The 25263-nt window shown below is 43.3% G+C and overlaps 1 pseudogene; it reads left to right on the top strand.

Moving 5' to 3' along the window:
* Window positions 1-7938: 7938 nt before the first annotated feature.
* On the top strand, window positions 7939-21204 carry LOC148120845 (schlafen family member 1-like; annotated as a pseudogene).
* The last annotated feature ends 4059 nt before the right edge of the window (window positions 21205-25263 follow it).

Genomic DNA, 25263 nt, shown 5'->3' with positions numbered 1-25263 from the left:
AAGGAGCTAAAGGAGCTCCCACAGCAAGTACAAACAATAAAAACCAGAAGGTACTGGTCAAGTGTTATGCAGACATTAAGAGACCACGGATGTCAGCCCAGACTACTATACCCAGGAAAACTTTCAATCACCATAGATGGACAAAACAAGATATTCCATGACAGAACCAGATTTAATACCTAGCCACAAACCCAGCCCTATACAAAGTGCTAGAAGGAAAACTCCAACCCAAGGAAGTTAGCTACATCCATAAAAATACAGACAGTAGATGATCTCTCAGCAGCAAATCCCAAAAAAGCACACAACATCAATAACGAAAACTAAAATAACAGGAACTAGAAATCACAGGTCATTAATATCACTTAATATAAATGAATTCCACTCACCTATAAAAAGAGACAGGTTAACAGATTGGATAGGAAAACAGAATCCATCCTTCTGCTGCATACAAGAAACACACCTCAACCTTAAAGACAGACTGTCTCAAAGTGTTGGGAAAAGATTTTCCAATCAAATAGACCTAAGAAAGAAGCTGGTGTAGCTATCCTATTATCTAACAAAATAGACTTCAAACTAAATCAAAAGAGACAAAAGAAAGACATTTCATATTAGTCACAGAAAAAATACATCAAAAGGAAATCTCAATGCTAAACATCTCTACCACAAATATAAGGGCCCTCATATGTAAAAGGAAAACTTCTAAAGCTTAAATTACCCATCAAACCCCACACATTAGTAGTGGGAGACTTCAACATCTCACTCCCACCACCGAACAGGTTTGTCAGATAGAAAATCAACAGAGAAATAAGGGAACTAACAGATGTGATGACTCAAATGAACTTAACAGATCTAGAGAACATTCCATCTAAACATAGACCCTTAATGTTTATGAACTTTTATATTCTTCGACCTTTATATATATAATGAGCTAACAAGCTGACTATAGCTTTGTGGAAGGATCTGGAAATCCTTCTTGCTCTTAAACTGATATTATAGCTGACCTAGCCATTAATACAATCAGAGATCTTAGAAGGATAAATAAATTATACTTAAGTACAGACAAAACCCAAAAATGACACAGACCAGCCCATATACAGTCATACCCAGGTCTCCAGAGTATGGAGACAGAAGTATCAGAACAGCAGGCTTTATCAGACACACAAGGTGATTGGTTTCTGTGGAAGAGGACATGGAAAAGACTGACCTTATTTTGTCTAGGCAGAAGTGGTGTGATCAATTCTCCAAGGGCCTACCATTTGTCCACAGTCTGGACCGGGTCCTGGCAGCCGGGGTTGCACCGCGGGTCAGCGTCGTTGTTATCCAGGTGGAGACACTGGTGTACCATAGTCTTCTTTGGAGACCTTGGGTCACTGTTAGGATCTCAGAGTCTCTGTCTGATATAAGCTTTTTAAACATTATTTTAAATGCCATATTTGAAGTATTTAGGGCTGTCCAGTATCTCTGAATAGACAGACTTTATTATTTTTAATTATTTGTTTTAAGGTTTAAAACATATATAGGGGACTAAATAAGGCTTACCCCTATATTTATATTAGTACTTTGAGGATGACTGATTATTAACTTGTATTTTTAACAGACCAGAAGTATATACCATATTTTTGTCAGATTGAACCTTTAAATTAATCATTTTTAGCAAAGACAATGAGGCTAAAATCTAAATATTAACAATATGAAACATTTTATAAGCATTTATGCTTTACAACCTATTTTATTATAATTGATGCTTTTGGTGATTTATCACCTGGCCTTGGTGTTTTCTTTATAACTGTTTTTTCTTTGGGAGTCTAGTCCCAGCTATTCCCGGTGGTAACTGACATTCTTGTATATCAATAAAGAACAGCATAAAACAGTTTTAACATTATTTATATCAAAAAGACATCCAAATTTTTGCGAACCCGAATCTAATGACCAGAGTTCAGACAAAAAATTACAAGTACAAAACTTACAATTACCAAAGATTAATTTTTTAACAAAACAAGCATACATATTTTTTAAAGAAATAAACATGACCCTTGAGCAAGACAAACAAAGCTTTTTAAAGCCAGATTTAACCATTAAACATTTAAGTACAAGAAATTACAGCAAACATCTTTTGGCCTTTTATAACCTTTTGTGACATTTTATATACCTTTTGTAATTTTTAGGTTAGGCTCTTTCTCAATCTTTGTTTTATTGGTTAAGCCAGACATTTTTAGACAAACCCCTTTTATTATTATTATTATTATTTTAGTTTTTTGTTTTTGTTTTTTAGACAATATAAAAACCTCTATTAAAAACTTTTTAAATTTTTTTCAGACAATTGCAAATTTTTATCGAAGTCTTTTTTTGTGATTTTTATCCAGCAGAACATTGCATAAAATAAAAGCAGAAATATGTATCTTAATCAAAGGTGATAAGTATTTGTAACCCATATATTTATTTATTTATTTATTTATTGGAAAGAAAAGCATTTTTTAAACAATGCATCTTTGACATTCAGTTTTAAATTAATGTTTTTTTTTTAAAAGTTACAGGTTGGTATAATTGAAAACTTCTTATAAACTGTATCAAGACAGGAAAGGGTTAAGAAGGGAACCTGCTAGCCAGCAGAAGAGACCTTGAGTGTTATCACAGTGAAGAATTTAGCTCAGTAAAGAAAAGAGGCACAGAGAGTGTCCTTAGCTGCTGATGCTTTTTTAAAAAAAATTTTGTTAACTTTTCTCTGTCCATGATCTCAGACTTTTTGTTTTATATTTGCCTAGTTTTTTATTTTAATTTTAATTTTTATTCTTATCTAAGCGCATTCCATCCTTAAGGAACTTGGATTTACATTCATTTCTCCAAAGTCTCCCTTTTTGACATCTTGGACAATTACCTAGGGGAGGGCCTCTTTTGCCCTCCTTCCTTTCCCCGGGGCAATTCTTTTATACATGACCTTATTCCCCACATTTATAACAAGTGGGAGCTGAAGGGTTCCTTTGACCTCCTCCATAGGTTTGCTTAACATAGACGCTGAACTTCTGTCCTTTCATTGCTTCAGCATAGGCCATCCCTAGGACTATGTCTGGTGAGGCGTCTGTACAGGCTTTAATGTAGTCCTGTATGGTTCATGTATTTCTGATGGGCCTTATAATGTCCTGGCATAGAGCATTGGCATTTTCCCATGCCAATTGTTTAAGGAGCATATCTGTGAAGAAATCCCCCAAAGACTGTTCTGATACGTTCAGTCCTCTACTTGCCATTAGATGTTTAAATACTGAGTATAACTTTCTTTCCTGCTTTGACTTAGTGAGCCCCATGGTTTACCTCAAGATTACTTGCACTTAACCCATAATCCTTTAGCGGCGGAACTGCAGATTCCTGGGAAGAGCCTACTTGTTACCTTGAAAAGAAAAGAGGAATTACCTGTCCAAGGTCCCTGTTCGGGTGCCACCTGCCACGGACCGGCTCGGGGAGTCACTCAGACCATGGGAGAAGCAGGGTCTTGGTACACAGGAAGGCACAAGTTCGGCAAATGACAGACAGACACAACACACAAGAGAGTGTTTGGAATCTGCTGCGATTTTACCGAATTCATGTTTTCATTATATAGTATTCAAACAAAGAACAAATCAGAAGGTCATATATCATTGGTTGGCACAGTATGAAAGCTTCTTTTAGTCACATCAGCGATATTGAAGAAAAGCATATTATCAGGGACAGATATTAGACATAAGCATCCTTAGAAGAGAAAATCTTGTCCTTGGGAACATAAACCTCAGACAAGTAGTTTCATCTTATGAATAGAAAGTTTCTGTCTCATTATCGCTATCATGGTGCTTCCTCTTTCTAACCCCCCCTTTTTTATCTCATCTAGTGACCAAATATGCCTAATCAGCTCTCTGCACCTGCTGAAATATACTTTTTAGTACCTTCTAATGCAGCAGACACCATGGGGGTTGGGATCTAGCAAGCCTATCCATAAAGTTCAAAGTATAATATAACAGTCTTTGTCCATCAACATTAATCCATCTATTCCCTTGCTCATCATACACCCTGTGTATGACAAAGGTTCTGCTGTAGTCTTATATATTCCCATACTGTGCTTCCCTATCCCAGAGCTGTTCCTGAAGAAATAATCCTTGTCTTGTATATATAAAGACTATCATTATTATGAAAGAGATTGTGCAAAGCCCATATCTCATATAGCCAGCTAATCCAGAAACCTGTCTATGCCTCAAGAGCCGCCAATTCCAGGTCATCTGCCATTGACCTCCAGGAAGCCTAGTCCCATAGGACACGTAATGACACATATCATGTCACACAGACAACACTGGAGTAGGTGTGCAAAATCTCACTCATGAATATTGATGTAAATATACTCAATAAAATACTGACAAACACCACTTAAGTGTTTAGTAGTAGGACCTCTTCAAAAGCCACCTGTTTTTGTCACTAACACTAAGTCAGAAATAACATCTCTTAAAGGAGTCATGCCTCCTCCCACCACAAACAGATTGCACCAGAGAAAGCATAGCTACCAAGAAGTCATGCTTGACTTCATTCTTGTGTTTAGAATCTTTTAAGCTTTTTCAGGCTTTATGTGGCAATTTGGACCCACATCAGAACGCCATATGAGGTGCAGTTCAAATTAGTCTTAACAATGAAAACCTGGAGTCAGATACTGAGGGTGAAAGCTGAAAGATCAGAGAAGCAGAGCAGCAGCCACTAGAGAGACTTCTTACCTCTATGAATCCTCAGAACAAATGGGCCAGGCTCCTGTCTCCTCCTGCCTTATACTCCTTTCTCTACCCAGCCATATCACTTCCTGTCCCCACCTCCCTAGTGGTGGGATTAAAGGCATGTGCCTCCCACTTCCTGGCCATTTTGGTAAATGAGTGGCCAGCTCTGCCCTCTGATCTCCAGGCAAGACTTATTTGTATGAAACAACATATCACACAACAAGCATCCTCCATCTCAACATCTTTAGCCCTCTCTTTCCCCATCTTTAGCCATGCTTTTTACCCAGAATTCACTCTGTTGGCTCTGGAGTGAGGTGTGGGGTTTCCAGTGCAACCCAGAGATCTAAAGAGCCAGGTTGCTTTGTCTTCTTTCCTGGAATCTGAGCTCCTTGGCACCTGCATAGCCTCCTTCACAGCTGCTGAGAGCTTGGAAGCTTTGGGAGCATGGGATGAGAACAAAGTCCCTCGGGCTGCTTGGGTTGGGTTGAGATGGTCAAGTAGGGGCCAGTGAGGCAGGGAGAAAAGGTTATGCACAGCCCAGACTTGTACAGGGCTCCAAGTCCCTCCAAGGATGCTCCATCTTCTCGGAGACCCTACTCTATGGGAAGTTAGGGGAAATTTGCCATTAGGCAGGAAGGAACTGCATCCCTGAACTAAAGAGATCTAAGAACCTGAGAGCTTTGGAGGACTTTTTCTTTTTTTAATCCAGAACGAGAGCATGTTTTTCCAAGTGAGAGGCAAAGCATCATCCTAGCACAGAATGCTCCAGGGTTATCCATTTCCCAGGAGGTAGCTCCTGCCACTCCTGTGCCCCCTGCCATTCTATGCCTTCCTACCAACCTGCACTGCCTGCAGAACTAGAGGCATCTGTCTGAATGCCATCCATTTCCTGCTAAAGAATTAAACAGAATACAAGAATCTGAAGACTTGTGTATGCTCTGCTGAATTCTAGAGGAGACGAAGCTCATATTGAAAATGAAGAATATTATCTCAACAAACGGAATAGGGGAAGATTTGGACACCTCTTTCAAGGCTATTTTGCCACTTGTGCTGAATCACCTAGGCTTCCAGCAGAAAGGACGTGACTTTTTCATCTCTGAAATCATGGAGTCTGAATTATCTCTGGTGTGCAGCCGGCCAACATTAAACCAATTTCATACATGGGAAATCGGGACCCGTCATTGAAATGGACTCGATTACTGCTCTGCAATTCTTTGAAAACAGACAACCCTGGAGTAAGATCTCCAATAGAAACAAGATTGCTTGATAAAAGGCCTAGTGAAGATTTGCAAGAACTCCATGTACAAGGTTTCCAAGGCAGACCCCACGGGCAAGGCGGACCCCACGGGCAGGGGGTGGCTCCTGAGTTGAATGTAGGAGGGAAATGAAGGATTCTCATATGATACAACAGAATAAAAGCATTTTAAGAGCTGTGTGTGCTCTGAATTCTTGAGGGGGTATAGTCAAGGCTCATAAAGGAAAGTCAAGCGTATAGTCTCCCCAAACACAAAATAGAAGACTTGGGGACCTCTTTCGAGGCCATTCTGCTGCTTGTTCAGAACCACCAGTACGACTAGCAGAAAGGCCTTTTTTCATCTGTGTGAAATCATGTAGTCTGGATATCTGGTTTGCATCCTGCAACCATTAAGCCAATTTGTCCTTGAGAAAAGGGGCCTCCTGTGTTCAAATTGTGCTCTGTGCTGCAATTCTTCAAAGATATAAAGAAGTGTTGTGCACGAAGTCTCCTGGAGCAGGAACGACAGCTCTGCGACATCCACGGCTGTCTCGCCAGTGTAGCAGAAATGCTGACTGGATGGGCAAATATTGCTGGAAGGATTGGGATTTGTGCTTCTAGGAGCTGTGTGTTCCAGACGGTCCCTTGGCAATCAGTTGTGGTGTAATGCTACCTGAGTCGCCATTAGTACTGACTCGACTTGGCTGTCCTTGGAGCCATATGTCTGTCTTTTCCCCTTGTCTGTGTGTTCTTTGTGATCCTTGCATATTGCTAACAGATCAGACTATTCCAGGCAGTTGCGGATACAAACAAGACTGCTGAGGACATTTTTGAGCTTTGCCCCAGTATTCATTAAAGCCTTAAAAGAAGCTTTAGGCATTTGCCTGAGAAATATGTACAGTTGTAAATAGAAGGCCTATGAAACCTTTCTTATGGAAAGAAAAAGACCTAGCCTAAGCTGACAATATCTGAGCCTGAGAATTGAGAAGGGAGGAGAGTTGAAGTTAGTGATATAAAGTAAACTTCAGAGAGATTCAAGACTATGTATTAGAATTTTCCTAGCAGAAAGCTTTCCCAGGGAGATAGTAGCCTTTTTCTTTCTCACCCAGACACACAAGGTCACTTAGCTCAAATCGGCTAGCCACCTGCAAGCTGATAAAGATGGTCTAGCTCAAGGGCAGTGGTCTCTCTGAAGACAAGAAAAAAGAATTTACTTTACAAAATATGAGGAAGCAAAAGTCCTTGTACTCATGCCAAAGCATCTTTAAAGATTCACTTTGTGAAACTGTTTTATGCTGTTCTTTTCTATTTTATGATCTGATGATGTATGCCTTTGCCAAGTTCTTTGTTTGTAATAATATAAAAACCTCGCACTGAATAAGTAAAGCACAACAGCATGTCTCAACATTGAGAGTGTCTGTGTGCCACTTTCCTCGCCGTATTCTGATTTCTCCTATGCCTTCGCCCTGATTCCCTTATGGTCTGAGTGGCTCCCCTGAGCCGGTCCGTAGCACAACTCCACGAGCACGAAGAAATCCATGAACATGAGCTGGCTCCTGGGTAGGAAGCAAGGGAGGAAATGCAGGCTTCTCACATGATACAACAGATTTCAAGTATTTTATGAGTTGTGTGTCCTCTGCTTAATTCTCGATTGTGTGTCAGGCTCATACTGAAAATCAAGACTATACTTTCACAAACCATGGAATAGAAGATTTAGAGACCTCTTTTCACGGCATTTCTGCTGCTTGTTCAGAACCACCAGGATGTCAAGCAGAAAGGACTTTTTTCCTCTCTTTGAAATCGTGCAGTCTGGGTATCTCTGATTTGTAGCCTGCAACCATTAAACCAATCTATACTTGAGAAAAGGGGCCTCTTGTATTCAAATGGACTTGTGTACTGCTCTGCAATTCCTCAAAGACATAGACAACCTCAGAATAAAATCTCGAATAAAAACAAGGTAGCTTGACAAAAGGCCCAGTGAAGATGTGCAAGAAGGACTCCACGGGCAGGAAGAACATCTCCTCCACGGGCAGGAAGAACAACTCCTCCACGGGCAAGAGCTGGTTGATGATTTTTTTTTAACCAAAGTAATGGAATCCAAAAATGTTGCATGTAAATTATTTGAAACAAGTTGTTGCAATGAGCTAAAGATATTCTCCCTTGTACAGTATCTGCATTTGCCAACACTGATGGAAGATATCTGTTCACTGGTTTGGATGAAAATTAAGAGCAAAAATTCAAAAAGGTATGGAGGAAACGTAGAATTGTTGCAGGAAACAACAGCATAGAAACCTTTTAATGGCTGTGTGTGCTCTGCTGAATTCCCAAGGAGGTAAGGTCAGGGCTCATATTGAAAGTCAAGACTATAATTACAACCAACACGGAATAGGAGATTTGGAGACCTCTTTCAAGGGGATTCTGCCACTTGCACAGAACCATCTACACTTCAAACAGGAAGGGCGCTGCATTTTTATCTCTGTGAAATCATGCAGTCTGAGAAACTCTGGTTTGAAGCCTACCACCGTTGCAACCAATTTCTACATGAGAAATGGGACCTCCTGTGTTCAAATGGACTTGTGTGATGCCCTGCAATTCTTCAAAGACTTGGAGGACCCTGGATTAAGATCTCCAATAAAAACAATGTTGTCTGACAAAAGGCCTGGGGAAGATGTGCGAGGAGACCTCTGCACCCGCGGACAAAAAGAGCTCCACGTGCAAGAAGAACTGCATGTGCAAGAGCGGGCTGCGGCTTTTTTTAACCGGGCAGAACTCACAGAAATGGCAAAATTCTCCTTTAGTGAATCCAAGAATGTTGAATATAAATCATACAAAACAGGTAACCTCATAAAGCGAGTTAAAGAAATTCTCCCTAAAACTGTGTCTGCTTTTGCCAACACTGACGGAGGATATTTGTTCATTGGTTTAGATGAAAAAGAAGAGCAAATAGTTGGCTTTGAAGCAGAGAAGAGAATGCTTCTTTTTCTAGAGAGTGAAATAGAGAAGTACATCCGAAAGCTTCCTGTCACTCACTTCTGTGAAGAGAAGCAGGAGAAGATAAAGTACACGTGCAGTCCTCAGACAGGGAGCCGTGAGCTCATATGTGTGTGCACTCAGAGTGGAGAGATTCTGCTGTGCTGTGTTCGCTGAAGAGCCTGAGTCCTGGCACGTGGAAGACAAGCAAGTGAAGAGAATTACCTCAGAGGAATGGGCCAAGATCTTAGTGTCTAGCAGGCCAGGGTCAGGAAGGGGATTAGCAATTAGAACACATTTAGCTTGGGAAGTTGGAAGACTTTCTCTTTGGAATTTGAGACAAGATCATTAGTTCTGACTCTACTCAGTGATCAACAGTGGAGCTGAAGTCTCAACTGCTCCTGCCACCTACCTGGGGCACGGATCCCTCTCACCCTGGGTATTACATCAACCACCTCTGTTCATGTGTAAAGAAAGTGCCAGCATCTCCCACTTGAGCTCCATTTCAGGCAGTAGGCATTTCTTTCACCAATCTGTGCCTCGGTTGTCTGCTGTTTCTCTCCCCATCTTTCTCATTGACTCTTCTCCCTGAACCGTCCTCCCTTCCAGTCACATTATTAGACAACACACAGACCTAGAGTTTATGATGAGAAAAGTACCTTGCGGTGTGTCATGTCTGCAAAAGAAAACCCTCTGAAGAGGCCAGGCCAGGGAAAAGTTATCTGACTGGCCAATTTGGAAAGAGAAATCGGGCCATACTTGCTCAGCCTTTTCCTCTGAAAGCAGCTCACAGCACTGAACACATGCTCTTTCTGAGTTCTCAGTCATATAATAAGTTGAAGGATAAAAGCTGTCTCTGTGGAGGGAAGTCTGGTTATTTAGCACTGCCAGTTGAGAGAGTGAGGGAGGAGCCTAGCTAATTCCCCGTTCATCCCATAAATCTCACTGCTGCTATACTCATAAGCCATTTGCGCAAATACCTCTACAACAATAAAGCTGATGGGCTGACATCTACGTGCCTCGCCTCTCTGTCTTGATCCACAAGGGGAAAGGGACAGTGCTTCTGGCATCCCTCACATACTAACAGCTGGCAGAGAGGAAAAACCAGTATCTCCTTAAAAAACTCAATTAACACCCAAGAAATCCTCTGCAGGTGACCAGTCCCTTCAAAACTAAACTGTTTAAGGTCACTTCCCCACTCCACACTTGTCCTGGCCTTACAACCCTCATGCTAGCAAGGGTGTATGTCATGAATCAGACCCCAAGTCCCCATATTTGTATCTAGAATTGCCCACCCCTAGAGTCAGTACTTACCCCCAGTCCATCATCCACATCCTTCACATAGCCTTTCTCATACAGATCCTGTGGAACATTTAAGATGCGTTTCGAAAAATCATTTTCTTGCCAATCCACACGAAGACCTACAATAGACAATAATGACCTGAGATCACCTATGGGAGCTAATGTCAATTTTCTGCCCACTCTCAAAAAGGATGTGTAGTCTACACTGGTCTGATACTTGACTGTAGTGGAGACTGGTCTTGAACTTGCAATCCTCCAGCCTTTGCATCCTCAGTGCAGGGATTACAGAAATGTTCCACACACTTGGCTCTATGATACCTTCTTTTAAAGCTACTGTATTTACCAAAGATTGAAGGCAGATTGGCTGGGGTAGAAGAATAATATAAAAGCTTGATCAGTCCATGGAGATAACAGTATTCAGCTATAGCATGGGCTAACATTTCGGGTCCTTAGACTCAAAAAGTCAAGGAGAGTGGGTAGAGATCTAGCTACAAAAAGACAAGGATTAAGGTGGGGTGGGAGTAGAGGAAAAGGAAAAAGGAGAGGGAGAAGCATGACAAGATTTCTCACCGCAACACACAGGCAAAAGACCTCCAATGTTTTCAGGCCTGCTTTGGGGCCAGAGGTCTGAGAAATAATTCAAACTTTAAATAAATATATATATTGTATTTAGGGTTCTGTCTGCATGTATGCCTGCAGTCCAGAAGATGAGAGATCTCATTTCAGATGGTTGTGAGCCACTGTGTGTTGCTGGGAATTAAATTCTTCCAGAATTAAATAATTCTGGAAGAGCAGTCAGTGCTCTTAACCATAATTCATCCTGTATGAGCCTCTGGAAATGGAAGAAGAGGTTTTATTGGTCTCCGCAGAGTCATGATTCCATGGTCCCTAAATGTCTCTGTATTCAGCTCCAAGGGGAACACTACAGCCTCTCCATTCAAACAAGAACAAATTCAACCTTTTAAACTATTTGACCCAGCAGGTCTGGAAAAGATATGGCAATCCTCTGGACAGTTGGAGGAAAAAGGGTTCAAATCTACAGTATTCAGTCTCAAGACAATAGTCATTCCTATTTCAAAAGGTTTTATCATGTTTGTTCCCTGTGTGTGGGGCCCTCCCCTCCCCATGTGCGAGTGCATAAAAGGGGAGGGGTAGTTCTTTTAATTATTAGTTTAAAAAGTCACATGACAATCTAAAGAACTGGCAAGGATAAATCATTTCTCGATATTTCTTTATCCCTTAGCATGCTTGGGATAAAGGTGGCTACTGATCCTATCTCTGCACCCTTAGAAATGAACAGCAGGCAGACATCTGAGGACCTGAGATCAAGGCTTTTCCTAGTGATCCAGGTCACTCCCTAGGCACTGCTGACGTCTAATTTCATCTAACAAGTCTTCCTCTGAGGATGCTTCCAGTCTACTCCGAGATATGAAAACTACCCCTATCACTGCCAAAATGTGTCTTCCAGAGTTTCTCCAAATCAAATCCTAGTATCATTCCAGATCTCAGTTTAGTATCTGTACATAGAATGTAAATTATATTCCTAAAATATGAGAAAAATTAAAGAGTAAATAGAGAGTGGTGAAGGAAGGCCTTTGACACCTGGGCCTCCACTCTGCACTCATATATGCCCATATAGATATGAACACACACATATATACATATCACACATCACATACACAAAAATTTAACAAGCAAAAAAAAAAAACAAAACAAAAAAAAACAAATGATTTCTTACCGCTGCCCCTCCAGGGAAGAGTTGAGAAGCCTGCAGTTTGAGCACAATAGAAGATCCAATCTTATCCCCCCAAGGCCCACTTGGAGGGCCTAAAAACAAGACAAGAAAGGAACCTTAACAGCAGTATCTCTGCCTCCTTTATGGTACATAGTGTTGTCCCACTCATGACCTACAGTGACCTCCACGCTTTGACTCATCTTTGCATTGTTTCTAGAATCCAATGTAGTAAACTATTCGCAAACAAGGTCAGCCCAACATACAGAAATTCTATTATTAAATTTCTGAAAACAATCTAATTTTATGAGTCAAAATCCACCTTAACCAAGTAACAAAGTCATTTCTCTTAATCTATATCCTAAGGTAAAGTTTACAAAATTTTAGGGTTTACATCTGAAATATATACTATCTGATCTTAGGAAACCTAACAAAGACATTCTCCCCCCACAATTATACTTTTAAAGTGTCATAAGCATTGGAGGGTCCATGTAACCTCCATTTTTCCTTCAGCCATGATAAGGGTAGAAAAGCTGGAAGAAATAGCTCTCACTGGTAGAATAAAATTATTTACTTAAAATATAAAGGGGCTAATTCATATTTAAGGACAATGCTAGGGTAGGGAGAGGGAGGGAGAGGGAGGAAGGAAAAAAATCGTGACTGTCTTTACTCTCTTGGCCACCCAACTCTGCCTTCGTGTCTAGTGGTTACATGGTCACTTAAGTCTGGCAATGGTTCTCACCTGTGGGTTGCAACCCCTTTTGGCTTCTGACCCTGGGCTGCCAATGGGAGGGACAAGAGCATGTGGGAGGCGGGTGCTGAGGGCCGAGTCTGGTGGCTTGGAAAGTTGACCTTAAATTTGTATCAATACAGACAGAGACCCACATTGGAGCACCGGACTGAGCCCCCCAAGGTCCAAATGAGGAGCAGAAGGAAAGAGAACGTGAGCAAGAAAGGCAAGATCAGAGGGAACCTTCATCCGACGATGGATGGCGATACAGACGGAGACCCACATTGGAGCACTGGACTGAGCCCCCCAAGGTCCAAATGAGGAGCAGAAGGAGGAAGAACATGAAAAAGGATTTCAGGACTGCGAGGGATGCTATCACCCACTGATACAAGGGGACGGATCTAATGAGAGTTTACCAAGGCCAGTTGGACTGGGACTGAACGAGGACGTGATCTAACCAGATTCTCGGAATTTGGCCGGATTCTCTGAATGTGGCTGGCCCGAAGTCTTTCTGAAAAGCCATTGACTATGACACTGGGACTTGTTTCCTCTGCATATACTGGATTTTGGGGATCCAGTCTGTTTGGATACTCACCTTCCTGGACCTGGAGGGAGGGGGGAGGAACTTGAACTTCCCACAGGGCAGGAAACCCTGACTGCCCTAAGGGACGAAGAGGGAGGAGGAGAGGGAGTGGGGGGAGTGGGAGGGTGCTGGGAAGAGGGGCGGACATGGAAACTTTTATAATTTAATAAAATTACTTTGAAAAAAAATTTATCAATAGACCAACATCCATACCAATGCAAAATATTCATCTCTATTATCATATCCTCTTTTTTTAAAAATTGACTGTGATCATTAATCACTTAAAATCAACCCCCTTTAAATGAAAACGTGATGTGGGATTCCCCTCTATATGCTGAGAATGCCATTGGTTAATAAAGTAACTGCCTTGGCCTGTTGATAGGGCAGAACTTAGATAGGTGAGGAAAACTAAACTGAATGCTGGGAGAAAGAAAGACGGAGTAAGGAGAAGCCATGGAACCTCTGCCAGAGACAGATGTGCTGAAACTTTGCTGGTAGGTCACTACCTCGTGGTGATGCACAGATTAATGGAGATGGGTTAAACTATTATGTAAAAGTTAGTCAGTAAGAATCTAGAGCTAAAAGGTCAAATGGTGATTTAATTAATACAATTTCTATATGATTATTTCGGGGGTCTGTGCTGCTGAGTGGCCAGAATGACCAAGTGGCCTCCTTGAAACAAAAACAAACATTTATAAATAATCATTTTGAGAATTTGGGTATAGTTTTCTCCAAATTGCTTCCTGTTGTTTGTTGGGCAAAGTATTTTTAGAGTTTATGGAGACCTTTCAGGGGACCTTGTTCCATCAAACCACATTAGTCTGGAAGGAATCCACAGATTCTCATTTTCTGTGGAAATAAAATCAGAACCTCTTTTTCAAAGCAACATAGCCTTAGACTCAAATTTTGAAGTTAAGATACCTTTAAAATATATATGTTGATTTAGCTTAGCAACCCCCAAAATGTCTCTCTGCAGTCAAAAAATTCAAAGAAAAAATATATAGAATCCAGACTCTGTATATTCCATCTTTACAGTTAATCAGCTGGGCTGATTAACTCGTCCTTACACAGAGAAACCCTGTCTCGAGAAAACCAAACAAAAACCAAACCAAACCAAACAAAACCTACCAACACCACTGCAACAGCAAAATCTCAAAATCCAATTTAATCTTATCTCTGATGTATTTCTATACAACTTTACTAAAACATAAGCAAAGCCTCTACAACACTAATAAACACAGGCAGCTTCGGAAATTAGTATTTTACTATTGACATCTTTCACTGATCCACAGGTTTTGATAATTATTACTGGGGTCACACCAACACTCCTGTTAAAGCTCAAGTAGTATTTAGAAATAAAGCAGACGCCAAAGAAGTGGGAAGAGACTTGCTCCTTTGCAGCAAGCAGGCACCTACTACCTGCACTGCTAAAACGGACCCTACTCTTAGACAGCGATGCTTTCCCAACAGGTGTTTGTCAAATGGGTACAGAAATCCAAGACAGATGTCAAGGGCATCCTCATTCATGAAACAACAAATTAGAGTATTCCCACCCCCTAAGAGAGTCAACTATGTAACGAAGGAAAGCATATTTCCAAGCATCAACTGTAGGATTAGAGGGGGAAAATGAAACAGAAAAGTCAAGAGAGATCAGCTCCTGAGAGCAAAGGCCAGGTCATGAGATTTATTCCGCACACTGGAAAGTTTCTGAAACACTTTATGCAGACATGGAATCAGGAAATTCTGAAGTCTCTTGATTTGTCATAAATCTCCCAACACATCCATCTAAAATTATTTCCCCTGAACACATATACGCCTGTATGCTTTTAGAAAAACCCACAAAGCCTACATAGAACCCCTGAGTTTTAAAGCTGATTCCAAGTGTTCACTTGCCGGATACTCAGTTCCAAAATAATACCGGCCCAGACGCGGGCAGAATCTCCACGCCCATTTTCCTCTGCAATCTTTAGCTTCCTATCACCTTCTGTCCTATCTCCAACAGCTGCCCCAAACCATCCAGAGGAACGCCAAGGGGAGAGTTGAGAGCTGGCGAGTAGCTTTTCCTACTTCCTTCCCTCATAGAAACCCTCAAATCCTGTAAGCAGGAACTGACAAGGGGACAGCAGCACCTGCCCGGCCTGGGCTCTCCCCATACAAAGGCACAGTGAGAGGCACAGCAGCCTGCGCCTCTGCGCCCCACACCTCTCTCCACAAGAGAGGAACAAGACTTTCCAAGCCACCAGACCCGGCCCTCAGCACCCGCCTCCCACGTGCTCTTGTCCCTCTCGGAGCCCGTGGTCGGAAGCCAAGACTCAGCCCGGCGAGTGGCAGCCAGCAGCGGGCGGACACCGCGGGTCCTCCCGAAGGGCTCCGGGCGGCACTCCTCCCGGGTTCCGGGGTCTCGGCCAGCCAGCCCCGAACCCCAGAGCCCTCCATGCGGAGCCCAGAGGGAGGGGACTTGGAGGCCGTGGAGCTGAGGGGAGGACCCGGCTGCCCAGCCCAGAGTCTGCGTGGGATGGAGCCCCACCGCGTGCGGGCGGGCGGGGCCCAGCCTGGATGGATTGTAGTATTGCTAATCCTGTTACTAATGAGGTCGGTCGGTCTGATCATATATCGATGGTTGTTTTTGGTCTTTTCGGGGGGTCCACCACCCTGCTCCTAAATAAATCACACACGGAGGCTTATTCTTAATTATAAATGTCCGGCCTTAACTTGGCTTGTTTCTTGCCAGCTTTTCTTAACTTTAAATTATCTCATCTAACTTTTGCCTCTGGGGTTTTACTTGTCTTACTTCTGTATTTGTTACCTTCACTATTACTCCGTGGGTGGCTGGGTGGCTGGGTGGCCGGGTGGCCGGGTGGCCGGATGGCCGGATGGCCCGATGGCCGGATGCCTGGATGGCTGGATGACAGGCCCCACTGTGTTCTCTTGCTCTTTTTTGTCTCCCAGAGTTCTCCTTCTATTTATTCTCTCTGCCTGCCGGCCCCGCCTATCCTTGCTCCTGCCTTGCTTTGGCGGTTCAGCTCTTTACTAGGCCATCAGGTGTTTCAGACAGGCACAGAAACACAGCTTCACAGAGTTAAAGAAATGCAGCATAAAAGAATGCAATTCACCTTTGCGTTATTAAGCGAATGTTCCACAGCATAAACAAATGTAACACATCTTACAGTAATATTCTACAACAATCAAGCCCATCCACTGCCTTCAGGTTAGTTCAGGCTAACCAATGCAGCTAATCCATCCCCAGCCCTTTGCTTAGCTCCCCAGCCTACCTGAAAGGAGCTGTTGATGATGGGTCCTGGATATTGAAGAGAAATGTTAGTAAAGAAAGTTTGGTGGACAAGGCCGTGTACAAAGGACAGCAATCTCATGCTGTCTTCAAGAGTTAAGCGCCAGTGAGTCCTGACTTGTTAGATTGCCTTCCAACCTTTCCTGGGGTTGCCCCAAGTCTTTTGAGGTGAAGCAAACAGATTTATCTAGTTCTGCCACTTCACAGCAAGACTTTCATGGCAGTGCACATTGTCTATTCATGGTGACTGGAAGAATTCCCAACACAATACAACCATTGGGCGTAGGTGCAGTGGCGATGACAGGAGACCCATTTGACAAGAACAGGGTGAGTTCTAACCTAGTGCAAGAATTCAGAGGACCCGGAGTTCTTTTCCCAGTCCTTATACAAGCCCGTGATGAAGGCCGGGATAGGTGCAGAGAACATCATGGGCAGAAGAGAATTTTGATGCCAGAGGGCAAAAAGTGAAAAGGGTAGATGGCCACACCCCGGGAAACAAATTATTGGATGGAAGCTAAGTCAGGAAGATTCTAAGACAGGTCAACAGGAACAATGGGGCCCCTCATTACCATTAGGGGGCAGCTTCTTCAAGAATTTGCCCACTCACTTTTGAATTAGTAACTATTGGTAACAAATTATAGAAGTAGCAAATTTTACAAAACATTGATCTATATTTTAACAGAAAGTGTGTCATTGGGATAAATGTCAGCTGAACAAATGAAACTCCAAGCTAAGAGAGAGAGAGAGAGAGAGAGAGAGAGAGAGAGAATTGAGCAAGACTTCCTGGTTTAACAAACTGTTCGACTGACTAAGAATGATCTGGAAAGTTTTGCCTCTTCATGGTAGTGCTCTCTGAAGCTGGCATGAAGAAGTGACCAAGGAAAGAATTTTAAACCCTTGGAGTTGCCTCTTGTTCTTTTACCTTTTAAATGGTACAGTCTCTTTCCCTAGGCCTCTTAATGGTGCTGCCGTTCGTCAGCTTTAGGGATGCCACAGTAATGGATTTGTCCTCTAAACTTCAGGATGTGTGCAAGACCCTGGGGTCCATCCTCGAGCGAGGTATTCAAATAGTCCAGCGCTCAGGGCGGGCAAGTGAGATGGCTCAGCAGGGAAAGGTGTTTGCCACCAAGCCTGAGGACCTAGGTACTGTCCTTAGACCCCACAGGGTTGAAGGAGAAAACCGAAGAAGGTTCACAAGTACACTGGGGCAGGACATGTACACACACACACACACACACACACACACACACACACACAAGTACACTGGGGGCAGGACATGTACACACACACTTGTGCTCACACACATACATACACACACAAGTACACTGGGGGCAGGATATGTACACACACACTTGTGCTCACACACACACACAAGTACACTGGGGCAAGCACATATACACACATACACACAAGTACACTGGGGCAGGACATGTACACATACACACGTGCTCACACACACACACACACAAGTACACTGGGGCATGTACATGTACACACACTTGCTTATCTTATTCTTAAACTTTTAATAAGTTCCCTAAGGGGGCTGGAGAGGTGGTTAAGAGTTAAGAGCAGTTCTTAACACCCACACAAGGTGGCTCACAACTACATTGTAACTCCAGTCCCATGGGTTACAATGCCCTCTGGCCCCCTTGGGTACACATATGGTGTACACACAGGCAAGCAGCCTACACATAAAGATAAAATTTAAGAACAAGCTCTATAAGCAGAGGTGGATTTATTGTGTGTTACTAACACTTCAAGACCATGGACCTTGGCCAAGGTTTGTATCTAATATTGTAAACTTTACATTCCCCTTTTTTGTTTGTTTTGTATTTTTTTTGTTTTTTTTTTTTTTTTTGAAATAAGGTTTCTATGTGTAGCTCTGGTTGGCCTTAAGAGTACTCTATAGACCAGACTGGCCTGTAACTCAGAGATCCTCCTGCCTCTGCCTCCTGAGTGCTGAGATTAAAGGTGTGGACTACCACTCACCACCCGGCTAGTTAAGCATGTTTCTTTAGGAAGGTTCCTCCTAATTGTAAAATCTTTAGCATTATAACATGTGTCCACCCTGAGTAACTCTCAGATACAGCAGCGTTTAGGATCTGCTGTGCTTCAACCCAGTTTAAAGATTTGGCAGAGCAACTTTCTTTCCCCTTATGTTTGGGTTTCCTGACATGATTATAAAGAGTGCCTTTTGGTGTCTGAGCTGTCACCACAGGGCTGATTCACCAGACTGATTAATCCAGATTGCCAAGCCAGGTTAGACTCAGCTTTGGGATAGTGGAAAGTGATAAATGGGCACTTTCCCTAAGACACCCAGACACTCACTAACATGAGCAGACAAGGTTCCCACTGGATCTAGTTCAAAGCCTCAGTCTGGCACCACAGTAAGACTGTCTCAAAAACAAACAAAATAAGCCATACGACAGTTGTTCCCTGTGCACTAAACAAAACGAGGTGTCCGTTTTTGTAGATTTATAGCACTGAGAATTGGTCTCAAAGATGGTGCATTAAAGGGGTTTGATCCTCAGCAATATCACCAACACACACACACACACACACACACACACACACACACCCCTGCTATTCCTTTTTGATCTGTATCAACTGCACAGGTTACAATAGTAATTAAGAACAGTACCTGCAGCCTAGCAACAGACTGTTTCTTATCAGGGTACTGAGTCAAGTGAACTTATTTGTCCTCTTGGGGCTAGGTTGGTATTTTCTAATTTTATGAATATGGGTTTTACCTGCACATATGTATGTGTGCCAAGTTCATGCCTGTTGCTAATGGAGATCAGATGATGTGTAAGATCCCTGAAACTGGGTTTACAAATGACTGTGAGCCATCATATCATGTGGGTTCTGGGACTTGAACCTGTGTCCTCTGGAAGGGGAGCCAGTGCTTTTAATCATCGAGCCATCTCTCCAGTTCTTATATTAATACTTCTATAATCCTGATTATTCTAATAGTAGATGATGGATTAATATTTTTAGAGTTTTGCTCCTATCAGCAGCATCATTTCAACTGAACATTAAAAGAAATAGACTTGGTCAGGTGCCTTTAATCCCAGCACTTGGGAGGCAGAGGTAGGTGGATCTCTATAAGTACAAGGCTAGTCTGGACTACACAGTGAGTTTCAGGACACCCAAAGTTACATAGGAGATCTTGTCTCAAAACAAACAAACAAACAAACAAACAAACAAACAAACAAACAAAGACTTGAAGAGAGCTAAATAGCTTAGAGCAAAATTAAAGATAACCTCATAGCAGCAAATGATTGAACTTCTTCCATGAATATGATTGGCTATAAATTGGTGACATAAGCTCGTAATCTCCGTATTCAAGAGATGGAAGCAGGAGGATGAGAGGTGTAAGGTGATCCTCAGCTACAAAGAGGGTCTGAGACCAGAGCCGTGAAAATGAGTCAGCGGGTTAAACACTTGCCCGAAAGCCTGGTGATCCCAGATCCTTCGTGGGGAAAGGAGAGAACTGACTCCACAGTTGTCTTGTATCAAAAAATAGGAGGTATCACCCAGTGGTGGCACATGCCTTTAATCCTAGTACCAGGGAGGCAGAGGCAGGTGGATATATGAATATGAGGCCAGCCTGATCTACAGTGAGTTCCAGGACACCCAGGGCTGCACAGAAAAACTCTGTCTCAAAGAAAAGCAAACAAAACTATATATCTATGTGTATGTATGTATGTGTATACACACACCGAGTATCAGTTTTATACACATTACCCAATCTGCTCTTCCCAGCGCTCCCGAAGGAAGACAGAACACAGAACGAGTCTCTTCCAGTTTCAGATGTTGAATCTGAAACTTAGAGAGGACTGTGATTCTCCTAAGGTCGTTCAGAGGAAGCAGAACTAGGGTTCCAACCCCCTCTTCTGATCTCTTAGGGCATCAGGTACACACATGGCTCACATACGTACATGTAGGCAGAATACCTGTAAACAAAACTGTGTAACGTTCATAATATAGGCATTCAGAAAATGCATGCAAAATCTGATAGGCCATAAACTCAAACACAGTAAGGGTGGAACTGGATTATTTAAAATATTTAAACCAGGTGTATGCCACACTCTGCATGGCTTCACGGACTGGCCTAACTGGGTGATGCGGGAATGAGAGAGGGACAGACTCAGGGACACATATACAGAAAGACTGGGATCAGCTGGGCTACGCTCATTCTGATGGACAGCACCCGCTCCTGTCTTCTGCACCACCATCTCCTTCTTGCAAATCATTACAGGCTGCCTCCTGAAGCCCTCACACTCGTATCTTCACGGAGACTTTATAATCAAATATATGCCAGGACAGTGAAGGAAGCTCTGGGTCGACTGAGCTACCCTCATGCCCTGCACCTGACACAGACAGAAGCCTCTGCGATTCACTTTGTACTTCCATAAAATGGGTTATCTGTCCAACCCAGCAAATGAAGACAAAGTCCTTGCCTCCGAGTGTTGTGAATGACCTTACTGCCTTCTTCAGTGAAAGCCGAGACACAGTCTCCAAAGAGCTGGAGCCCACAGCATCCACGTTCCAGCTCCTCTGCTGCCCTCCCAGCTTTCTTCATGCTCACTGGCTGCCAGCGAGCTTACACAGGGCATCTGCTCTCCCAGGCTTATGATTAAATGACTTAGCCTCTGTCAGTATACCTGATAAAGAGAACCCAGCCTTAAGCATCCCCAAAATCCTTCTAATAAGCCATTCCTGAAGGGTTTCAGGACAGCAGAATATAGCATTGAAATGAGTTTGGAACATTCAGGATTCCTAAAGGAGATCTGATATTAAGCCTTTTCTTTCCTGATACTGTGATTTGGACCAAGGTCCTCACCAGCAAGTGCTATGCCACTGAGATATAACTAAGCCCTTTTGTAAAGGTAACTTTTATTTTGAAAGGTAGGTTCTCACCAGTTACCCAGAACCTGGAACTCTCTGAGTGGACCAAGATCTTTCAATTCTCTTGCCTCAGCCTCCCAGAGGAGTTGGCAATACAAGTGTGAATCACCAGGCCTGGCTATGTCTTTTTTAATTTTTAATTTTTTGAGACTGGATTTTATGTGTGTAGCCCAGGCTGGCCTCCAACTTGCTGTGTAGCTGAGGATCACATGGAACTCCCAACCTTCCTGCCTCTATTTCCTGGCTAGGCACTATTTTACCAAGGAGCTGCATGTGGTTTTAATTAAGGACCTGAGAACAAAATGATCGCACTCACAGGGACACCGCTCTGAGTAGAGTCTGACCTGCTTAGACAGATTTCAGTGAGAAAGCAGAACTGGGGACTGGAGCAGCTGATACAGCGAATGGTGGGGTCCTGTGTTGTCCTGCGTCTTTCCCAAGAGCGTGAAACCCATTCCAACTGCCGGATGTTCCCCTCCTCCATGTACAAACTATTCCACATATACATATATATTACATGTACCCCAGGCTAGTGCTGAACTACATACATATCCCAGGATGACCTTCAGCGTGTGTGTGCCTATGTGTCGAAATGAGAGGACAAACCTTAGAATCATCCTTAGAAATGCTGCCCCGCTCTTTTGAGAGATGAAATGCTCATCTGCCTGAAGCTTACTAGTTGGGCCAAGCTGTCTAGCTGGGGAGCCCCACGGATTCTTCTGTCTCGACCTCCCCAGCACCGTGACTACAAGCTTACACTATCATGCCCAGTTCTACGTGAGCGCTGGGGCTCAAGCTCAGATTCTCATGCTTGCAATGTGCTTTACGGACTGAGTCATCCCTCTCCAAGATCTTATTTGTGGTTATGAGACACAGTCCCACGTAGCTGAGGCTGGCCTTGAACGTCCCAACTTCTTGCCTCTTCTTCCCGAGGGCTGAGGTCACAGGTGTGACCCCAGTTTACACAGTGCTGAAGATGAAGCAGGGTTCTGCCATCACTCTGCCGAGTAAGCTTCAGTCCCAGCTCTGGTTGGCTTTGGTTTCTGTTGGTCTGTTTGTTTTTAGGACACTTTCTCTAGCACAGACAAGACTGAATTCACATATGTAGCCCAGCCTGGCCTAGAAGTCATAATTGGTATTCCTGCCTCAGCCTCCCAAGTGCTGGAATTATAGGCAAGAGTTATTACACTTAGTTAAGTTTATATCTTCCCCCTCAGATTTCTATATCTCTTGCTACTTCTCTTCTCCTTCCTCCCAATATATATTTTCCTTGTGTCCTTCAGACCATGCATCTTGATCCCATTCATTTCTCTGTCCCTTTGTATCTGCCCTCTGCCCTTGCCATCTCCACCCCAAAATAGAATAAAATAAATTTTAAGAGAATAAAGAAAGAAAGAAAAAGGAAAAATCTCATCATGGAGGCCAGAAGCTGTAGTGTGACACAGTGAATCACTTAGTGAACACTTTTGTCCATGTGTCTTTACCTGCAAGTGTTCGTTGCAAAGAACACCTAAATGGTGTCTGTGTGCGTGAGTCATGTGCATGCACACCTAGAAAAGCTAAGAATGGCGTCAGAACCTGAATTCTGGTTCTCTGGAAAAGCAGCAAGCGCTCTTAACTTCCAAACCATTTTCTAGGCTCTTCACATGGTGTGTGTGTGTGTGTGTGTGTGTGTTAAATAAAGTACATTTTTTTTAAACAGAGTCTCACTCTGTAGCTCAGGCTGGCATGGAGCTTGCTTACTATATAGTTCAGCAGGCTGGTCTTGAATTTGTGGGAATCCTGCTTCAATTTCCCAAGAGCTGGGATTTTCAACATTTTTTCATGTGTTTTTTTTTTCCTTATTCAATAATCTGACCTCAGTCATCAAATTCAGTTTATCAGGTCCAACTCTAAGAATCTTTATCCACTGAGCAATCTGTTTGGCCCTATTCATTCTTCATATTAAAATGAGAGGAAAGAACAAAAAACAAACCAAGTTGTCAAATTCTAGGAGCTGTTATCGTCTTACTGTGAAACTAGTTAAGTCACACCCAGTTCAGTTTCAGAATGAGTTAGACAGGTCCTGTTCTCCTGGATGGCTATGAAGACACCATTGTGTCGGAAAAGAAATACAAAGCCTGGGGGGGGGGGCGGGGTGGCACATGCCTCTAATTCCAGCACTCAGAAGGCAGAAGCAAGCTGATTTCTGTGAGTTCTAGGTCAGTCTGGTCTATGGAGTGAGTTCCAGGACACTGAAGGTTACACAGATGAATCTGATCTTGGGGAGGAAAAGTAAAAAAGAAAGAAAAGATACAAAATCCAGCAATATCTACACCTCGGGGATAAAGTTCATTTAAAAAACAAAGGGGCACAAGTCTTTAGAATTCAAGCTACTTGGTAGGCAAAGACATGATGATCACTTGGACCCAGAGTTCCAGGCCACCAGGGAACACACAATGAGAGCCTGTCTCAAAACAGTAAAAGCACCAACCACACCAGGGCACGCCATAAAGCACCTGTGCCCAAACGTTTTGTCTGAGTACACGGAGGATGAACCCGGGCAAATGGCACAGGAGAGGAGTCTGCTGGGAGCCGCTCCTTCTGGCTATGAGGGAAACAGGCAGGTTGATATGCACTGCAGCAGCCTCTCATTTGTTGCCCATGACCTTCTATCATCTTTCACCAAGTCCTCGACGTCACAAACACGGTGAGCTTTTCACAGTGCAAACTGTACAGCATGGCTTTGCAGCAGAAAACTACTCAGCGACGGACTCAACAGATGGCTAACAGAAATCAGTCAGGGCAGGCGGCAGACACCTGGCATCCAGCTCTTGAAAGTTCAAGGCCAGCCTGGACCATGTCCTAAATTATTATTTTTTTTTTTACCGCCTCTGCTTGTTGACAAAGCAGTGGTCAGCCTCTGGTCCAGAAGCTTGCCTCTCCACTATGCTACTGGTGTACGCTCTCCATGGATCAGGCCTTTATGAAGTGGAAGTCTGAGTGATGCTCAAGAGGCAAACCGTAGCCACCTACCTCAGGTCCCAAAAGTTCCTGTCACTTCGCAAAGGAAAACACATTTAATATGGCACCAGGAGCCTTGAAGTCTCAACTGCTTCTGTCTCCTACCTGAGGCACAGATCCCTCTCCCCATGGCCAGTTCACCCTGAGCGCCTCTACTTGTATTGCAGGTGAGGGGCCTTCTGGGATTTGCTTTCTCTGCCAGTTAAAGAACTAAAGGCAGGAAAACTATGGAGCACAGCAGGGAGGGTGGTGGAGTGAAATCTCAGACACAACAGACCACAGCAACAGAGTCTGCCTGTAGAAGGCTTTTAGTAGGGGTAGGGAAGCATACATACAGAGTAAGACAGACAGACAGAAAAGACGCTGAGCAGAGCAGAGGGGGCCTCAGGAAGCTGAGGTCCTTTCTCTCCTTGATGTCTGGGGGCTCTTAAGGGTCTTCCACCCCCATTTTATGACTATTCAGTTTGAACGAAGACAGTGCAGCTGATAGATCCGTAAGTCTGAGGAAAACACATTCTGGTCTGGCTTTGGTCTTGTTGGACTGGTCCATAGGTGGTGGTGGGGTCCTCCTGGCAGGAGGAAAAACCCAACAGGCCTTTCTTTGAAGCTGCCAGGCTTTTGTCTCAGGTCAGGAGGATGAGGAAGAAGTCACCATCTTGTAATTTCACTGTCTTTATGATCTATAGTCATGGCCTCTCTCCTTGTACCTTCCCCATGTGCAAGAAAAGTCCTTCCACCCTCTCTTCCCTCTTGAGCTCCATTTTGGTCTCTGACCATTTCTTCCAGGA

Source organism: Myodes glareolus, chromosome 9, assembly GCF_982192425.1.
Source record: "Myodes glareolus chromosome 9, mMyoGla1.1, whole genome shotgun sequence".
Taxonomy (NCBI): domain Eukaryota; kingdom Metazoa; phylum Chordata; class Mammalia; order Rodentia; family Cricetidae; genus Myodes; species Myodes glareolus.
Note: the sequence above shows the minus strand (reverse complement) of the source record. Positions and strands in the feature narration are given on the sequence as shown.